The following is a 20,318-nucleotide window of genomic DNA, read 5'->3' as shown; positions in this document are numbered from 1 at the left end:
TCTCCATACCCCTTGATCCCCTTAGGCGTAAGGGCCATATCTAACTCCCTCTTGAATATATTCCATGAACTGGCATCAACAACTCTCTGCATCAGGGAATTCCACAGGTTAACAACTCTCTGAGTGAAGAAGTTTTTCCTCATCTCAGTCCTAAATGGCCTACCCCTTATCCTAAGACTGTGTCCCCTGGTCCTGGACTTCCCCAACATCGGGAACATTCTACCCGCATCTAACCTGTCCCATCCAGATGTTTCCAGGAGATCCCCTCTCATCCTTCTAAACTCCAATGTATAAAGGCCCAGTTGATCCAGTCTCTCCTCATATGTCAGTCCTGCCATCCCGGGAATCAGTCTGGTGGACCTTCGCTGCACTCCCTCAATAGCAAGAACGTCCTTCCTCAGATTAGGAGACCAAAACTGAACACAATATTCCAGGTGAGGCCTCACCAAGGCCCTGTACAACTGCTCCCTGCTCCTATACTCAAATCCCCTAGCTATGAAGGCCAACATAACATTTGCCTTTTTCACCGCCTGTTGTACCAGTATGCCAACTTTCAATGACTGATGAACCATGACACCCAGGTCTCGTTGCACCTCCGTTTTTCCTAATCTGCCGCCATTCAGATAATATTCTATCTTTCATTTTTGCCCCCAAAGTGGATAACCTCACATTTATCCACATTATACTGCATCTGCCATGCATTTGCCCACTCACCTAACCTGTCCAAGTCACCCTGCAGCCTCTTAGCGTCCCCCTCACAGCTCACATCGCCACCCAGTTTAGAGTCATCTGCAAACTGGGGGATATTACACTCAATTCCTTCATCCAAATCATTGATGTATATTGTAATGAGCTGGGGTCCCAGCACTGAGCCCTGCGGCACTCCACTAGTCACTGCCTGCCATTCTGAAAAAGACCTGTTTATCCCGACTCTCTGCTTTCTGTCTAATATGTCCTTACTATACAGTATAAATGCACACGAGGCCCATTCTAGAGAGAAGGTCACTCTGTGACCAGTAACCTTTATTAGCCAGCACTGAAGTGGAGAAGATGGGTGGAGCGTCCCCTTTTATAACTCAAGGCCAGGTTAGAAGTGTCTCCCACAAGTTCACCACCTGGTGGTCAGTGTTTTCATGGTGTACAACTTAGGTTAGTTTATACATGGGTTACAATGACAGTTGAATACATGACATCACCTTATTGTCTTATTGGGATCACAGGTTAAGTCTCTCTGGTGGTTTACGCTCCCTTGTAGAGCGCCTGAGTTGGGGCTTCGGTTGTTGGGCGCTGGCCTGAGTGTCTGCTGTTTGCGGTGCCTCAGGCCTTTCCGGACTGCCCACAGTGACTGGGCTCTCCTCCATTTGGTTCCAGTGTTCGGTCACCTGTGGTGGAGTGAACTCTACATCGTGTTCTTCCTCTGCTTCTTCTATGGGGTTGCTGAACCTCCTTTTTGTTTGATCCACGTGTTTGCGGCAGATTTGTCCATTGGTAAGTTTAACTACCAGAATCATATTCCCCTCTTTGGCAATCACAGTGCCTGTGAGCCATTTAGGCCCTGCAGCATAGTTGAGGACAAAGACAGAGTCATTGACATCAATACATCGCACCCTCGCATTCCTGTCATGGTAGTCACATTGTGACCGGCGCCTGCTCTCAACAATTTCTTTCATGGTGGTGTGTATAAGGGATAACCTGGTTTTGAGCATCCTTTTCATTAGCAGCTCTGCGGGTGGAACCCCTGTAAGCGAGTGTGGTCGGGATCTATTGGCCAACAGGAGGCAGGATAAGCGGCTTTGTAGGGAACCCCCTTGGATTCTGAGCATCCCCTGTTTGATTATCTGCACTGCTCGTTCCACCTGGCCGTTTGAGGCCGGCTTGAACGGTGGCGTTCTGACATGGTTGATACCATTTCCTGCCATGAAGTCCTGGAATTCAATGCTTGTAAAGCACGGGCCATTGTCGCTGACCAAGATGTCCAGTAGACCATGGGTGGCGAACATTGCCCGTAGACTTTCTACCCATGGCAGAGGATGTGCCTGAATTGAGAATGTCACACTCGATCCATTTGGAGTAGGCGTCTACTACAACCAAAAACATTTTCCCCATGAAAGGACCTGAGTAGTCCACATGGATGCGTGATCATGGCTTGGCGGGCCAGGACCAGGGGCTAAGGGGGGCTTCCCTGGGCGCATTGCCCAGCTGGGCACACGTGTTGCACCTGCAAACACAAAGTTCCAGGTCTGCATCTATCCCTGGCCACCAAACGTGTGACCTGGCAATTGCCTTCATCATGACAATGTCCGGGTGCTCATTGTGGAGTTCTTGGATGAATGCCTCTCTGCCCATCTGGGGCATGACTACTCGGTTTCCCCATAGTAGGCAATCGGCCTGAATCGAGAGTTCATTCTTGCGCCTGTGAAATGGTTTAAATTCCTCAGGGCATGCCCCGTACGTGGCTGCCCAGTCCCCATTCAGGACACATTTCTTGATTAAGGACAGTGGCGGGTCTTTATTTGTCCAGACTTTGATCTGACGGGCTGTCACGGGTGAACCTTCGCTTTCGAAAGGTTCAACAGCCATGACCATCTCAGCAGCATGCTTGGTTGCCCCCTCGGTGGTGGCTAATGAGAGCCTGCTGAGTGCATCGGCGGAGTTTTCAGTGCACGGTCTGTGCCGAATTGTAAAGTCATAGGCGGCTAACGTGAGTACCTACCTCTCTATGTGGGCCGACGCATTTGCATTTATGGCCTTGTTGTCGGCCAAAAGGGACGTTAGGGGTTTGTGATCTGTCTCCAGCTCAAATTTCCTGCCAAACAGGTACTGGTGCATTTTTTTTTAACTGCATATACACATGCAAGCGCTTCCTTTTCTACCATCCTGTAGCCTCTTTCTGCCTGGAACAGACTTCTGGAGGCATAAGCTACCGGCTGTAACTGACCCTTGGCATTAACATGCTGCAACACACACCCGGCCCCATAGGACGACGCATCACACGTTAAAACAAGTTTCTTACATGGGTCATATAGCGTTAACAGATTGTTGGAGCATAACATAGAAACATAGAAGATAGGTGCAGGAGTAGGCCATTCGGCCCTTCGAGCCTGCACCGCCATTCAATGAGTTCATGGCTGAACATGCAACTTCAGTACCCCATTCCTGCTTTCTCGCCATACCCCTTGATCCCCCTAAGCACTACATCTAACTCCTTTTTGAATATATTTAGTGAATTGGCCTCAACAACTTTCTGTGGTAGAGAATTCCACAGATTCACCACGCTCTGGGTGAAGAAGTTTCTCCTCATCTCGGTCCTAAATGGCTTACCCCTTATCCTTAGACTGTGACCCCTGGACTTCCCCAACATTGGGAACATTCTTCCTGCATCTAACCTGTCTAAACCCATCAGAATTTTAAACGTTTCTATGAGGTCCCCTCTCATTCTTCTGAACTCCAGTGAATACAAGCCCAGTTGATTCAGTCTTTCTTAATATGTCAGTCCCGCCATCCCGGGAATCAGTCTGGTGAACCTTCGCTGCACTCCCTCAATAGCAAGAATGTCCTTCCTCAAGTTAGGAGACCAAAACTGTACACAATACTCCAGGTGTGGCCTCACCAAGGCCCTGTACAACTGTAGCAACACCTCCCTGCCCCTGTACTCAAATCCCCTTGCTATGAAGGCCAACATGCCATTTGCTTTCTTAACCGCCTGCTGTACCTGCATGACAACCTTCAATGACTGATGTACCATGACACCCAGGTCTCGTTGCACCTCCCCTTTTCCTAATCTGTCATCATTCAGATAATAGTCTGTCTCTCTGTTTTTACCACCAAAGTGGATAACCTCACATTTATCGCGTGCTCTATCAAAAGCCCTTTCCTGGCTGTCCCCCCAGATCCATTCGCAACCTTTCCTTGGGACCACGTGTAGCGGCTCTAATAGCGTGCTCAATTTGGGAAGAAAGTTACCAAAATAGTTCAGGAGCCCCAGGAACGAACGCAGCTCCGTCGTGTTACGGGGTCTGGGTGCTCTCTGGATCGCTTCCGTTTTGGACGCAGTTGGTCTGATCCCATCTGCTGCTACCCTCAGCCCCAGTAATTCTACCTCTGGAGCTAGGAAGACGCACTTCGCCTTTTTCAGTTGCAGACCTACCCGGTCCAGTCTGCGTAGCACCTCCTCCAGGTTGTGGAGGTGTTCTTCAGTATCGCAACCCATGATGAGGATGTCGTCTTGAAAAACCACCGTCCTTGGAATCAACTTGAGGAGACTTTCCATATTTCGTTGAAAGATCGTGGCGGCCAAGCGAATCCCGAACGGACATCTGTTGTACTCAAACAACCCCTTGTGTGTCGTGATGGTGGTCAGCTTCTTCGACTCACTCGCCAGCTCCTGGGTCATGTAAGCTGAGGTCAGGTCCAATTTTGAAAAATGTTTGCCACCGGATAGCGTCGCAAAGAGGTCCACCGTTCTCGGTAGCTGGTACTGGTCTTGGAGTGACACCCGATTGATGGTGGCCTTGTAATCACTACATATCCTGACCGACCCATCCGCCTTGAGCACCGGCACAATCGGGCTCGCCCAGTCACTGAATTCGACTGGTGAGATGATGCCTTCCCTCAGCAGGCGGTCCAATTCACATTCTATCTTTTCCTGCATCACGTACGGCACCGCTCTGGCCTTGTGGTGTACTGGCCTGGCGTCCGGGTTTATGTGAATCACTACCTTGTTCCCCATTAAAGTGCCAATGACGGATTGAAATAATGAGTCAAATTTGTCCAGGACCTGTGAGCATGATATTCGCTCCACAGAAGAAATTGCATTGACATCGCCCCATTTCCAGTTCATGACAGCCAGCTAACTCCTCCCCAGCAGTGTGAGACCATCCCCCGGGACAATCCAGAGTGGCAACCTGTTCTCCGAATCTTTATGGGTCACGACTACCGTGGCGCTGCCTAGCACCGGAATGATCTCCTTTGTATATGTCTGTAGCAGTGCGACAATCGGCAATAATTTTGGCCTCCTTGCCTTGGACGCCCACAACTTGTTGAACTGCTTGATACTCATCAGGGACTGGCTGGCCCCCGTGTCTAGCTCCATTGATACTGGTATGCCATTGAGGAGCACTTTCATCATTATTGGTGCCGTCCTGGTGTATGAACTGTATATGTGCTCCACATGAACTCGCTGAACTTCAGCTTCCAGCGATTTCTCCCAGTGTCCATTTGGCCTCGTAGGACTTACATCAGGCCCATCCTCCTCGTACATCAACATGGCTGCAGCCTCCCTGCTCATACGCGCCAAGTGACCGCTGACGTTGCAGTTTCTGCAGGTATATTGCTGATACCTGCAAGTTCTGGCTGTGTGTTTGCCTCCACACCTCCAACATGAGCCGTTGTTGGAAACAAAAGGTCCATTACCAGTCGATCGTTTCTGACTGTCTCTGTAACTGTCCTTAAACGCAACATTGACAGGTGTTGATGGCCCCATTACTGGCTGCATTGTCCCTTGCGATGGCATGAATCGCTGTTCAGCTAGCCATTGTCTCTGTTGAATTCCCCCTTTGGGTTCGATTACATGCTCGGGCATGTCCGATTGCCCCTGTCTGCCTGGAGAACTGTGTGCCGCGTTAACAATGTTGACTCCCTGTCCATTTGCTGCATTTAAACCAAGATTTTTGTCAGACATCATTCTGGTCTCTTCCTCCCCTGAGATAAATGTCTGGGCCATCAAAGCCGCAGTTTCCAGGGTCAAGTCTTTGGTCTCAATCAGTTTCCTCAAAACCCCAGCGTGCCCGATGCCCTCAATAAAAAAGTCTCGCAGCATCTCCGCTCTGCATGCATCTGGGAACTTACATAGGCTCGCCAGTCACCGGAGGTCTGCCACGAAGTCTGGAACGCTTTGCCCTTCTCGCCGCCGGTGCGTGTAAAACCGGTGTCTCGCCATGTGCATGCTGCTCGCTGGTTTAAAGTGTTCCCCGATCAACTTACTGAACTCTTCAAAAGTCTTGTCCACCGGCTTCTCTGGCGCGAGAAGGTCCTTCATCAGGGAGTACGTCCTGGATCCACAAACCGTCAGGAGAAGAGCCCTGCGTTTGTCGGCCGAATCCTGTCCCAGCCATTCCTTAGTGACGAAACTTTGCTGTAGTCTCTCAATAAAATCGTCCCAATCATCACCAACACAGTACCTCTCGTCTGTGCTGCTAGTGGCCAAGCTCGTGTGGTTTAAATCCCAGTTTCTCATCGCCAATAATATGTCCTTACTATATAGTACAAATGCACACGAGGCCCATGCTAGAGAGAAGGTCACTCTGTGACCAGTAACCTTCATTAGCCAGCACTGAATTGGAGAAGGTGGGTGGAGCTTCCCCTTTTATACCTGAAAGTCCAGGTTAGGAGTGTCTCCCACAAGTTCACCACCTAGTGGTCAGTGTTCTCACGTTGTACAACTTAGGTCAGTTTATACATGGATTATAATGACAGTTGAATACATGACACTGTCTGCCAACCAGTTCTCTATCCACGTCAGTATATTACCCCCAATACCATCTGCTTTGATTTTGCACACCAATCTCTTGTGTGGGACCTTGTCAAAAGCCTTTTGAAAGTCGAAATACACGACATCCACTGGTTCTCCCTTGTCCACTCTACCAGTTACATCCTCAAAAAATTCCAGAAGATTTGTCAAGCATGATTTCCCTTTCATAAACCCATGCTGACTTGGACCGATCCTGTCACTGCTTTCCAAATGCGCTGCTATTTCATCTTTAATAATTGATTCCAACATTTTCCCCACCACTGAAGTTTCTCCTCATCTCGGTCCTTACCCGTTATTCTTAGACTGTGACCCCTGGTTCTGGAACTCCCCAGCCACGGGAACATTCTTTCTGCCTCTAACCTGTCCAATCCTGTCAGAATTTTATATGTTTCTTTGAGATCCCCTCTCATTCTTCTAAACTCCAGTGGATACAAGCCCAGTTGATCTAGTCTCTCCTCATATGTCAGTCCCGCCATTCCGGGAATCAATCTGGTGAATCTTCGCTGTACTTCCTCAATAGCAAGAACGTCCTTCCTCAGATTAGGAGACCAAAACTGAACACAATATTCCAGGTGTGGCCTCACCAAGGCTCTGTTCAACTGCAGTAAGACCTTCCTGCTCCTATACTCAAATCCTCTCGCTATCTTCACTGTCTGCTGTACCTGTATGCCAACTTTCAATGACTGATGTACCATGACACCCAGGTCTCGTTGCACCTCCCTTTTTCCCAATCTGCCGCCATTCAGATAATATTCTATCTTCGTATTTTTGCCCCCAAAGTGGATAACCTCACATTTATCCACATTATACTGCATCTGCCATGCATTTGCCCACGCACCTAACCTGTCCAAGTCACCCTGCAGCCTCTTAGCATCCTCCTCACAGCTCACACCGTCACCCAGCTTAGTGTCATCTGCAAACTTGGAGATATTACATTCAATTCCTTCATCTAAATCATTAATGTATATTGTAAATAGCTGGGGACCAGCACTGAACCCTGCGGCACCCCACTAGTCACTGCCTGCCATTCTGTAAAGGACCCATTTATTCCGACTCTCTGCTTCCTGTCTGCCAACCAGTTCTCTATTCAGGTCAGTACATTACCCCCAGTGTCATGTGCTTTAATTTTGCATAATAATCTCTTGTGTGGGACCTTGTCAAAAGCCTTTTGAAAGTCCAAATACACCACATCCACTGGTTCTCCCTTGTCCACTCTACTAGTTACATCCTCAAAAGATTCTGGAAGATTTGTCAAGCATGATTTCCCTTTCATAAATCCATGCTGACTTGGACCGATCCTTTCTCATTTTGGCCCATCATCCCTTTTGTCTCTCAAATCTCTCCTACCTTCCACCCTATCACAGACCTTCCCTTTCCTTCTTTCCTCCCCTCCCCTTTCAGTGCCCGTGGCACTTCTTCAAGAATCTCTTACATTTCCAACTCTTGCCAGTTCTGACGAAGGCTCATTGACCCGAAACATTAACTCTGTTTCTCTCCACAGATGCTGCCTGACCCGCTGAGATTTCCAGCATTTTCTGGTTTTATACCTGATTTATACTGACTGGTTATGAATGTGACGCTTGTGGTCAGGACAGAGTTTTACAGGGCTCCACTTTCTGGCATTACATTTTAAATGTATTGAGTTCACGGATAGGTGCACTTTTTGTATCTTGATACTGCACTGAAGTTATACTCCATGCAGTATCCAACCAACAGAGAGCGAATGTGGCCTCACGCAGGAGCCTTAGCCACCCCTTCACTTTGGGGTCAAGTTCGGGACGGGACGGTCACGGGACCCAACTGGAGCTAAAGGGGTGGGTTTCCCCTCTTGCCAGAGGACCTCCCCTGCATCAACACCGCTGTGATCCTGAACCATGTTTCTGGACCAGAGCTCATTAATTCAAGGTGAGTTCCTGGCAGGGGCTTTGCCATCCACCGTTGCTGTGTCAGGATGACAGGAAAGTCCATCAAATGGGGCAGAAGAACTCTTAAGTTAGGTGGGCCTTAAGTTTTCTTTGTCCTGGCCAATATCTATCCCTTAATCAACATTACTAAAAACAGATTATATGGTCATTATCATATTGCTGTTTGTGGGTCCTTGCTGTGCAAATTGGCTGCCGCGTTTCCTACATTACAACAGTGACTACACTTCAAAAGTACTTAATTGACAGTCAAGCGCTTTGGGACGTCCTATGGTCGTGAAAGGCGCGATATAAATGCAAGTCTTTCTTTCTTTTCTTCTTTAGGCTCCAGACTGAGTCGAGGCCTTAGAGGGTACGTTTTTGGGGCCTGAGATCTGGGAAACGTGCCCTGTCCCTCCAAAGAGGCATGAGTTGGTCTGCTGGCGATGCCCCGGGGACTACGACCATCAGTGTCTAGGGTTGGTGGTGTCAGCAATGGAGCGAGAGTAGGCCTTATTGCCCAGCTTTCACAAACCTTTGCTCTGCTATGGTGGAAGAAAATCCAGTCTAGACCGTCACTCTGCATCGTCAACAAGGGACAAAAATGTCCGAGTAACTGCAACCTTGAAGCATAAAATAACGTTTCCATTTTGCAGTTTTTGAAACTTTCCAGATCGATGCCAGCTGCTCTTTACTGAGAGAACAACACTTGCAAAAACATCGACTTGACCATCAAGTAACATTTTGGTAAATATTGTTCCATATACACTGCGGTTATATTCAGCAATATATTACTACATTATGCACCATCGTCTCCACTTTAGCAGATACCAAAAGGGAGGTCGGGTAATGGGCTACTCCATTACTTGCCTGCAGACTCATGCCTCCTGTTTAGTTTTCCTTTACCTTCATTTTTGCTTGTCTTTTGATTCCCCGTCCTTTCAGCCTGGGCAAAGGCTGCTGATGGGTTGAGACGCCTGTTGAGGGTCTCCAAAGGCTTGCAAAGTAATTGTCGCTCAATAAGAACATAAGAACATAGAAAATAGGAGCAGGAGTAGGCCATACGGCCCCTCGAGCCTGCTCCGCCATTCAATAAGATCATGGCTGATCTGATCATGGACTCAGCTCCACTTCCCCGCCCACTGCCCATAACCCCTTATTCCCTTACCCTTTAAGAAACTGTTTATTTCTGTCTTAAATTTATTCAATGTCCCAGCTTCCACAGCTCTCTGAGGCAGCGAATTCCACAGATTTACAACCCTCTGAGAAAATAAATTTCTCCTCATCTCAGTATTAAATGGGCGGCCCCTTATTCTAAGATTATGCCCTCTAGTTCTAGTCTCCCCCATCAGTGGAAACATCCTCTCTGCATCCACCTTGTCAAGCTCCCTCATAATCTTACATGTTTTGATAAGATCACCTCTCATTCTTCTGAATTCCAATGAGTAGAGGCCCAACCTACTCAACCTTTTCTCATAAGTCAACCCCCTCATCCCCAGAATCAACTGAGTGAACCCTCTCTGAACTGCCTCCAAAGCAATGCTCCCCTTTAATTGTCTCCATCTCTATACGTTCCTCATACACAACCTCTCCCCTCCACCGACAGCGCCCTTCCTAAGCCTATCTGAATCTGCGCCTGAAATTGTGGTACTGAATGCCTAGGAAACCTGGGCATGCACTTCCATTCACATCTGCCTAAAACCTGACAAACGTCAACCTAGCATGAACTATGGCAATAGAGGAAAATCTCGTGTCTTTTGGAATTGATCAGTTACAAAATAAACCACGTGCTGGGTTCTGTACGGTATGTGGTTGTGGTGTGTATTGGAAATGTGCACCCCAAAACAGTGACACAATTATTGCTTTCTGGGTCAACTGTTTCAGATATTTTAGTGACACCTGCAAAAATAGCTTGAATTGAAGAATTATTAGCAGTTTTCGCCACCAGAAGGAACATGAGTAACTGTTTCAGTAGATGATCTGGAAATAATAAAATGACTAAAACTTCCATTACGAAATAAAAGCATATAATCCCGCTGAAGATCATGCTGATGTTTAGCAAATGCTATATTGCAGGGAATTAAAAAAATATATTATTGTGCCCAGGGCTACATTTTAACATCTAATAAAAAGAAACGTGTGGTAGAGGCCAAATCTCTGACCTGATGTGTCTGAGATTGACAGGAATCTGTTAACATAATTAAAAATACAGACAGGAACTCAATGGCCTTATTTATACTGCTTATAAATAGCTGGCCTTCAATCGGCAAGTAGCCTATACTGGCATGCACTTGGATACAGTGACAGTATTTGACCTTAATCCTAATAAGCAATTAAAAAAAAATTATTTATAAAAAGGGAAATATCCAATTCGCAGCATATTTTTTCCATTTGTTCTGTGGTCTTTAAGTTGACACTTAATTAACATTTAAATGTATAATAGTGGTCCAGACCTGTTTTGTGAGGTGGTATGTTCTATTAATATTGGGTTTTAAATAGCTGCTAGGGCCTGTGTAAGCCTTTTTTATAATGCAATTCTCAAACAATGCACATTTGCTCATATTTAAAATATGCCTCCTCCGTTAGCCCAAACACGGCATGTTAACAATGTTCCTGATAGGCAGGGAAACAGGATAACTAGTTGCTCAGTTATCTTAACCTTTTAACATAACTCAAACACATTAGATGGACAACAAGCTTAGCCTAAAATATAATACTTGATGCTTTACTTAATTGAATCAGCACCTAACCTCACAATAGTCGCATTTAATTGTCGTGGTTGGGAAATGTTAATGGATCTCAAATTTCAGACCCTGATATTACAAACGGTGTTGGTGTCACTGGAGTTGCAGTGGTTCTAAGAAAGTACAGTTTCTTTAGAAAATTATAACATGACTGAAGTGTCAGCCATGGCTCAGTTGGTAGCACCCTTGCCTCTGAATCAGAAAGCTGTGCGTTCAAGTCCCACTCTTGATTTCAGCACAGAAATTTAGGCTGACACTCCCTCAGCACTGCGCTGTTGGAGGTGCCGTCTTTCGGATGAGACGTTAAACAGAGGCCCCATCTGCTCTCTCAAGTGGATGCAAAAGACCCTTTGGCACTATTTTGAAAAAGAGCAGGTGAGTTATCCCTGGTGTCCTGCCCAATATCAAGTAACATCACTAAAAAACAGATTATCTGGTCATTATCACATTGCTGTTTGTGGAATTTTGCTGTGTGCAAATTGGCTGCCTACATTACAACAGTGACTACACTTCATTGGCTGTAAAGCACTTTGGGTTGTGAAAGGTGCTATATAAATGCAAGTCTTTTACAATAACTCAGGTTTACAGCCCATCAGCAACATTCTGCCATGGTAACACACGATAGTTCATGCAATAACCAGACACTTCATAAAGGGACCTTTTCTAATTGTATCTGTTCAGAATGACTCTCATAAAGACCGTATTGATGCAGGTTGTAGAATGACTTCAGCTACATGATACCATGTTCCCTTCTCTTTCAGTTCTCTCACCCCCGCACCTCCCCCGCAAAAATCAAGAATGCCAATGACCTTATATGCAGGACTTCTGTCTACGAGGAAGGATGTAGTTAATAAGGCAGAGAGGCAATAGCACTGCACGGTACATTTGTGAATATGCTCACATCCAGTTTTTTATGTCTTATTCCAAAAGGTCTTTGCAACATGTGGTAGTATGATGTACGGGAATTGGAAAAGCTCTACACTCACATTTGAATAACCTACTAATTGGAGACAAGTTAGCGCTTGTGGGTATAAATACTGATGGATCATGGACATTACTGGACAATGACAGTCCCAACTTTGATGAATATCCCATTGGAGCTTGATCTGAAGCATGCCCTTAGACGTTTTACAAGGCATTCTCAGTACTTATAGTGTAGTGATGTACAGTTGGCTGTCGTGTGTTTGGAAGGTTTGCACAAAAATAGTGCATTCGTTCCATCGGCCCAAAACATGTTCACTGAACAAAAACAGACTAACACCCAGAAGGTCAAGAAAAAAGTGAAAAGGCTAAAGAAAGTCTCTCGTACATCTTATTATTTGACCTATTCATCTGGCTAGCATGAAAATTTGGCATTGTACATCATCACTTTTTGAAAATACCCAACAGGATTACTATTTAGTATTAAGTGAGGCTATTGTTGCAGAAGCTACATGGGAATTTTTAAGGTTTGAGTAGTTTAATGAGACATCTTGAGGGATTTTTGGCAGTTTAACATCTGCATGAAAAGCAGCATTAAACTATATACCCATAGTATTGGCCCGACGTACAATCCTAACCCAGACGGTTATGTCATCCAGCTGTTATTATTCTGGAGGCATTACCAATAGAAAATAACTGAATTTGAAGGGAAGGGGGCAAATTATAAAGATTTTCTAACCTGGTGGCCTTGTTAGGTGGTTGGCTGACACGATAGAAGTCCCAGCACACTGCCATCTGGATCATGACGATAATCCTTTGAGGAGTAACAGTAAAAATAATCATACTTGCATTTATATAAACCTCTTTTATATTAAAACATCTTAAAATACTTCAACACAATTAATTATTTCTGAAGTTCCGTCACATAGACATAGACAGATTAGCAGAGTGGGCAGACAGGGGGCAGATGCAGTTTAATGTGAATAGTATAATATGTTTAGTTAACTACTTGCATAAGTAATAGATTTTGGGGGGAAAACAAAGAATGGGAGCCTACATCCAATGGAAGGTTGCTGATGGGTATGAAAGAACAACGACACGATGGGTTCAAATATATAATTCCTTGAAAGTTCGAGTGCAGATTGCAGATAAAGCCGTGAAAAAGCTAACTCTGTTTCGGGTTTTATAAGTAGGCGCATGGAGTACAAGAGTAAAGAACTAATGCTAAACTTGTACAGAATATTGTTTGGGCCACAGTGTGTAGAGCAGTGTCAGCAGTTAAAGGACATTAAAGTCCATAGAGAGAGTAGATTTGCAGGATGATGCCTGGGATATGAAACTATGGGGGAGAAATTCAGTAGCGCCAGGAGTTAATGATTTTCAACTTTTTAAATATTTGATGTTTGCGCTCCAGGAAGGAAATGGAGCGCTAAATCAAGTCCTCTACTTCCTTCCCAGAGCGCAGCAGTACGCAGGTGGGCCGTGCAGTGCTGTCACATTCCAAGGCTCCTTCCCTCCCTTAAAGGGCAGGACCATCACTTCACGCTCTGTACTGGGACCAGAGAGATGGTCCCCGACATAGGCTGCGATCCAGCCCGATCAGCTCTGTGCATTCCAGCAGAGTGCCGGGCTGATCGGTCGCGGCCGAAGAGGAATCCAAAAAATTGAAAATCACCGTATAAAAAAAATGTTGTACTTACCTCGGCCACCTCCCCTTTAATTTCCACCCCGAAGCGCCCAGCCTCCCGATCAATGCCTCCTGCAGCTGCTGATGTTTTCGCCTGGCGATGCTGCAAGGGACGGAAACCAAGTTCAAATCCGGGACGCTACTGCGGCGATGTGCACGTCAACGACATCAAGATCCCCAAGCGAAGGAGATTGGGGCGCAATGTCCTACCGCCATCGCAAACCTCCCGCTGAAGTTAGCGGGAGTCGTTCATCTCGCCACGCCCGATCAGTAAGTCGTTTGTGCCCCGTTATGGCCCCCCGGAGGCAATAATGAGAGGCGCTAAGGAGGACAATTTCTAGACCTATAGTTATGAGGAAAGACTTGAGATACTGGGACTATTTCCACTGGAGCAGAGAAGGCTAAGAGGAGACTTAATATTATTCTGGGTTTTGATAGAATGAACAGGAAAATACTATTTCCACTGGTTGGGGAATCACAGCCAAAGGGCCTTCAATTTAAAATGATCTCGATGAGAATGAGGAGGAAGGAGCTTCAGAGAAACTTCTTTGCACTGAAGGTTGTTAAAGAAGGGAGTGGGTAAGGCAGTGGGGAAAATTGGATAGATATTTGAAGCAGAAGAAGACACAGGGCTTAGGGGAGAGAGCAGGTCGCAGGTCGTGTTCTAGCAAGGAACAAGCACAGACACAATGCGCCAAATGGCCTTTTTCTATGCTATAGACTTAGTTATGTAGGAAAAAGCAGCAGTGACCCTGTCCTACAAGCAGCAAGCAGGCGAACAAGCAATTGACCAGTTTTTTTTGTCAGCTAGGACAACAGGAGAATTGCCTGCTCTTCTTCAAATAGTGCCAGCCACCTGAAGCACTGGAACAGGCATGCAGGTCCTTGCTTTCCCATCTCAACCAAAGGATGGGCTTCAGTGGTTCTGTTGCCACTGGTAACCAATGCACATGGACAACAGCTACTTGGCCCAGAATAACTACTGGGAATTACTCATGAAGAATGGCTACTTGGGCAAGGAACCAGAGCGTTGCCAGAACCTGTGAAATCTTACACCAACATGAGCTTTCAGGAGAGGAGAGATAAGGAGTGAAAGGTGATACAATTCAGTCATGGAAGCAGTCCATAATGCTGAGAAAACAGCCATGTATCTATTTGCAGCCATTTTGCAGAAGGGACTCCCACAGCTATGCTATAGATCTTAATTTACCAGCTATCTTTCAAACTGTATGGCTGCATTCTCCATGTCATTCTAGCGGAGGCCTTTACTGAAGCCTTGTAAATTCAGGTTTGTTAACTGTTTTCTCACTGCAATTAACTAATTATGAGAGATTTCACCGAATAAAATGCAGTTGCCTGTTAAGGAAGTGTCTGAATCACAGTTTCCACCATCTTTCTGTAGCCTAAGGGGAGACGTAAGTGTGTTTCTTGAGTCTTGTCAAAGGATTATATTGTTTATGTTCTCCTCTCTTGATAAGTTGCCCAAATACACAGACACGCTGTAGTCAAACCTTGTTTACCACCACACTTAACAACATCCAGAGACAAGCAGACTGATCCCTGAAGATTGTAGAGAACAGAAAATTCATGGTCAGTTGCAGTAAGAGGCCAGCTCTGCATTAAAGTGATGTGTTCTCATTAATAACTGAAATAATTTGAACCCAAAAAGTTTTATACCTTCACTTCTACAGAATATATCCATCCTTAATCCTCAAAGTATTATTTTATAAAGCTGGAAGTAAGAGTGCATATCTTAAAGTAATAATTAATGTACTGCTAAAGTGGAAAGAAAAATGGCACATCCTGGAAATCTAAACTAAAAACAGGAAATCCATGAAATACATAGCTGAGCCCTCAGCATCTGAAAAGACCAAGTACGTTAACATCCTGGATTGAGACCCCTTCATTAGAATGGGTCCAACCCAAAATGTTAACCCATATTTTTATACTGTAGCAGTCTGTATAAAGATAAAAAGAAAAAGACTTGCATTTATATAGCCTTTCATAACCTCTGGAAATCCCAAAGCACTTTACAACCAATTAAGTATTTTTGAAGTGCAGTCACAGTTGTAATGTCAGAAACGCGGCAGCCAATTTGTGCACAGCAAGCTCCCACAAACAGCATTGTGATAACGACCAACTAATCTGTTTTTTTTAGTGACATTGATTAAGGGATAAATACTGGCCAGGACACCGGGGATAACTCCCCTGCTCTTCTTCGAAAATAGTGCCATGGGAACTTTTACAAGCACCTGAGAGAGCAGGTTTAATGTCTCATCCAAAAGCAGCACCTCCAACAGTGCAGCGCTCCCTCAGTGTGTCAGTCTAGATTTTTGTGCTCATGTCTCTGGAGTGGGATTTGAACACACAACCTTCTAACTTTGAGGCAAGGATGCTACCCACTGAGCCACAGCTGACAGAGGGTAGAAATTTGACTTTGACAGTAGCACAAAGCGAACGTCATCACACCAGCTGCCTGCTACACGCCCTGCCTGATTATTCAGTTCCATTGAATTATCGAGCAGGAAGTATAATGGCCTGCCGATAAAATACAGCCCGATTTGCGCTCCCGTCCAAGATGAATTTCTAACCCAGAGTTTTACGGGCGTACAGGCAGTTTGCAAGGCAATCCTACTCAGTTGCCGCCGAGCTGAAAAGTTGCTATTTTCTGATCCACCGTCTTAAATTACAGCAGCAATAAGTTGAGCCACCCAGTGGCATGCTAGCTGAAAGCATTCACATCCAGCTCTTTATCAGACAGGAACTGGCACTTGAGTTATGCAAATGAGTGTGACTTAATGCTCCAGCAAAAAATAACAATTTATGAGCAAGTTACAACACAGATTCCATTTCAAAAATGTTCAGCCACATATTCTACCCAAGAAATGCTGTAAAATGGATTCTGTCTGGATTGTCTTTATTCTACAGATTTTCACAAAAATAAAACCCAAGTGAAAGTTTGTGTCAGTAATAATCTTATTGCTGTACGCAAATATAAAAGGAAGCATTTACTTGCCTCTTAGATTCCCCCAGCAAAAGTTTTTCCTTTAATAAATGAGCATTTTAAAATACATTTGTTTGTGGCACTACAATAGAAGGATATTAGAGTACCTGTACTTTGCTTATGTATAATTGATCAGATAAACAACCAGATGTTGCTTTTATGTAGCGTTCCTTGCAAGGTGGAGCGAAAAGGAAGTAATTTAAAGGGGGAGACTGAAGATAGAGTTGAAGAGATGGGATTTTTGGAGACTTTAGAAAGACTGGGAGAATCCAGCAAGGTAGAATGGTTTTGAGAGAGTCCTTGAACGAGGTGACTGAGAGTTTGGTCTGAGGTGGTGGAGAGAGAGAGCAGAGAGAAAATCTAATCTGGAATCTGAGGAGTGGAGGGTGCATGCTAAGACAAATAGCTGAAAAAAGTCACTCAGTTAGAGTGGAGGGATTTGAAGATGAGGACAAGGATTCTAAAATGGATTCATTCGGACACAGAACCACGAGAGCTCGGCTAGGAAGGGCTTATTGGTGCGTGAGAGAACACAGGCTGTAGAGTTCTGGATTGGCTGTAGTCCATTAAGGATGAGGGAGAGCATTTGAGAAATCAATCCTCGAGGTGAGAAGAGCAAGGAGTAAAGTTCCAGATTGGGCGAGGGAGAGATAAGTCAGCAAATTTCCAGAGGTTGAAAGAATGCGCTTTTTGTCAACAGACTTACCTGAGGGTTGAATAGAATGCTGAGGTTGTGCCCGAGTAAGCAGCTGGGACATTGAGCTGGAGGCAGGAGCTAAAAAGTGTGACTTTGGTTTTGTCAACATTGAAAATGCTGACTTGTCTGTGATTTAATGTCGGGCCGGCCGTTGGGACCTAGGAAACAGACTTGGAGTGATGGTGGTGGAAGATGAATAGGGTTGTGAGTCAGCAGTGTCCATATCGAAGTTAACTCTATATTTGGCATTGCTATGTAAATGGTGAATAGGAAGGAATTGAGGATTGAACCGTGGCACACGAGAGGTGATCATGGAGATCCCAAGAGGAAAAGCTATTTGAGAAGATGTAGTGACTGTGTTTATGCCGTTACTCCAGGTTTTTTTTTTGTGTCTTCATTTTATTGTAAGAGTTCAATTAGAGTTTTGCCTTTTGGGTGACACGTGTCCATACATATCTGAATTTTGACATTTTACGCAACATTACAGGTGTTTTTATTGTAGTCTTGATCTCGTGCAAGAGCTACGCAGCTGAGATTATGCACACAGTAACTATGCCTTGAGCTATTAGTTCCAGATGGAAAATAGACAAAAATAACAATAGATGCAACATAATATTTGATGAATTTTGTGCGTCTGGCATAACTAATATGTAACTAATTGCCCACCCCCTCTCCATTGGTGCTCCTGCAGTACACGCCAGAGAAAATGAGCCCTTGAGTCTTGTGAACATCACATGACTGGCTGAGACACTCACAGTGCAAGAGTTCCACAACTATTTTTGTAAAACAATAAATCAAGTGCCCCCTTATTAAAGGGGCACTAAAACCGACAAATTAACCAATAAAACGTTTTAAACAATAAACGGTCAAATTAAAATTTGGTTGCTGGGGGGTGATGACACACTCCAGTCCCACCGGCGCCCACCTCTCGCAGAAGGCCGTGAGCGTACCGGTGGACACTGTGTGCTCTATCTCCAGGGACACCCTGGCTTGAATGTAACCACGGAAGAGAGGCAGGCAGTCGGGCTGAACGACCCCCTCGACCACCCGCTGCCTGTATCGGTTAATGGCCATCTTGGCCATGCCCAGGAGCAGTCCTACAAGGAGGCCTTCCGACCTGCCCGCTCCCCTCCGCACAGGATGCCCAAAGATCAGGAGTGTGGGACTGAAGTGCAACCAGAATTTGAGGAGCAGCCCCTTCAAATATTGGAACAGGGGCTGCAACCTCACACATTCCACATAAATGTGGAACACGGACTCTTCCAGACTGCCTGGGAGTCCGTGAAGCGACTTAAAAAACGATTGCATGGGACTGCCCCGTGCAACACCCTCCAGGCCAAGTCCCCAATAAATAAAGGGAGGACTCCCGCGTAGAGAGCACTCCATTGGGGACCCCTGCCTTCTCTGGATGGCAAGATGGTGCGCCATGGCATGTCCGGACGGCAGACAAGGATGGCAAAGTGGAGAGCATGCAAGAGCAGCCCGTACAGAAATCCCCTCCGCGCAGAACTGAAAGGCACGGAGGGGATTTCCCGGAGGAGGCTCAAGTTATGAGGCGCCGCCTCCTAAGGGAGGTTTTGGGGCTTGACGCCAATGAGGAATTCCGTCCGGATGGGGGTCAGTTCGGATGGGATCGCCCCACATGCAATAGCCCCACAAACCTGTGAGCATGCTCACAGATGCATATATTATACCTTCCAACAGGTTAAAATTCCCAAATATTGCCTTCTCCTGTGTCTCAGTTATAAACCGATTATTTTCAATCCTAATGTCCATTGACTTAAAGATGGATCTGAGCTCTGCAGCCAGAGAGAAAATGTATTTTCCCAGCTGTGTTTCAACAGTCTTCACAGCACCTGGCTGTTCTTTTCAATTAGCAAAGACAGATTTTTGTCTTCTCCCCCTAGGGGAACATCCATTTCAAAATTACTGCGCCAAACAGTGCAGTCTGTCAAATAGCTGGGATTGAAGGACTGTCACTCAACGCAAGTAACAATTACTAATTTTCATTTTTTAAAAATTATTTATTTTTGTCACCTGTCATTCAAAATAAACGTGGTTCGCATGCTCTTGCTCATTTTAAATGTTAGTCCGAACAGTTGCTAAATGTTTAGGGCTCTGGAAGAGCGCTCTTTTCAGACAATATTTGAGAATTTGGCACACAAATGATGCGTGATTTAAGAAAATAAGGCTGTGAGAGTTGTAAAAAAGAGAACAAGATATTTTCCCTTTAATGCAAAGTAAAATATGGGCAATGCGAATGACTGAGGATAACAAGATTAAACTAGAACAAAACTTTTTGAGAGCTGATTGACTAAGTTTAGATTGCTTGATATGATCCACTCAATGACCTCATCTGTAAACCACAAGATGACCCTCAAGAAACCTAATCTGTCAGTTCTTGCTTGTTCCTCCCTGAGGCAACAGACAGAGTGTTTCCTTCCTGAAAGATAGTGCCCCAACTTCTGCAGTGGTGGCAAACTTTGTACGGAGGATGTCTAGCTTGCACTGGGCTGACTGCCTGCAGTCTACTGAAGGCAGCTTGTTTAACTAATTAGCATAAGCTCCCACCACAGCGTTGGCCTTGCAGTCGACTGGGAGACTCTGAAAGTGACCCTTGCTGGAAAGTGGTTGCGTGCGAATGTCAGGTGAAGGCAGAGATCAAACCTAGGTGGCAAGAAAGAGCTTTGTTCGAGAATTGCATTTGTGATTTCTACCTCAACCATCCGATAGCTTTCATTTGGGACTACTGTCTGATTTCAGTGTACCAGGTTAACAGGGAAAAATCTGAGGTCCTTTATTAAATGACAGGTACATACTCATTGATATGATCTT

General features: G+C 45.4%; 1 long non-coding RNA gene across 2 annotated transcripts in view; it reads left to right on the top strand.

Moving 5' to 3' along the window:
* Positions 1-16,013, top strand: part of LOC139273007 (uncharacterized) — a 90,722-nt gene extending 74,709 nt beyond the window's left edge. For both annotated transcript variants that reach the window (XR_011594998.1, XR_011594999.1), the window contains 2 exons: positions 8,776-9,177; positions 11,936-16,013. This is a non-coding gene — a long non-coding RNA (uncharacterized lncRNA). The remainder of the gene's footprint in view (positions 1-8,775; positions 9,178-11,935) is intronic.
* The last annotated feature ends 4,305 nt before the right edge of the window (positions 16,014-20,318 follow it).

The sequence above is a fragment of the Pristiophorus japonicus genome, chromosome 9 (assembly GCF_044704955.1).
Source record: "Pristiophorus japonicus isolate sPriJap1 chromosome 9, sPriJap1.hap1, whole genome shotgun sequence".
Lineage (NCBI taxonomy): Eukaryota > Metazoa > Chordata > Chondrichthyes > Pristiophoridae > Pristiophorus > Pristiophorus japonicus.
This window is presented reverse-complemented; position numbering and strand designations above follow the sequence as displayed.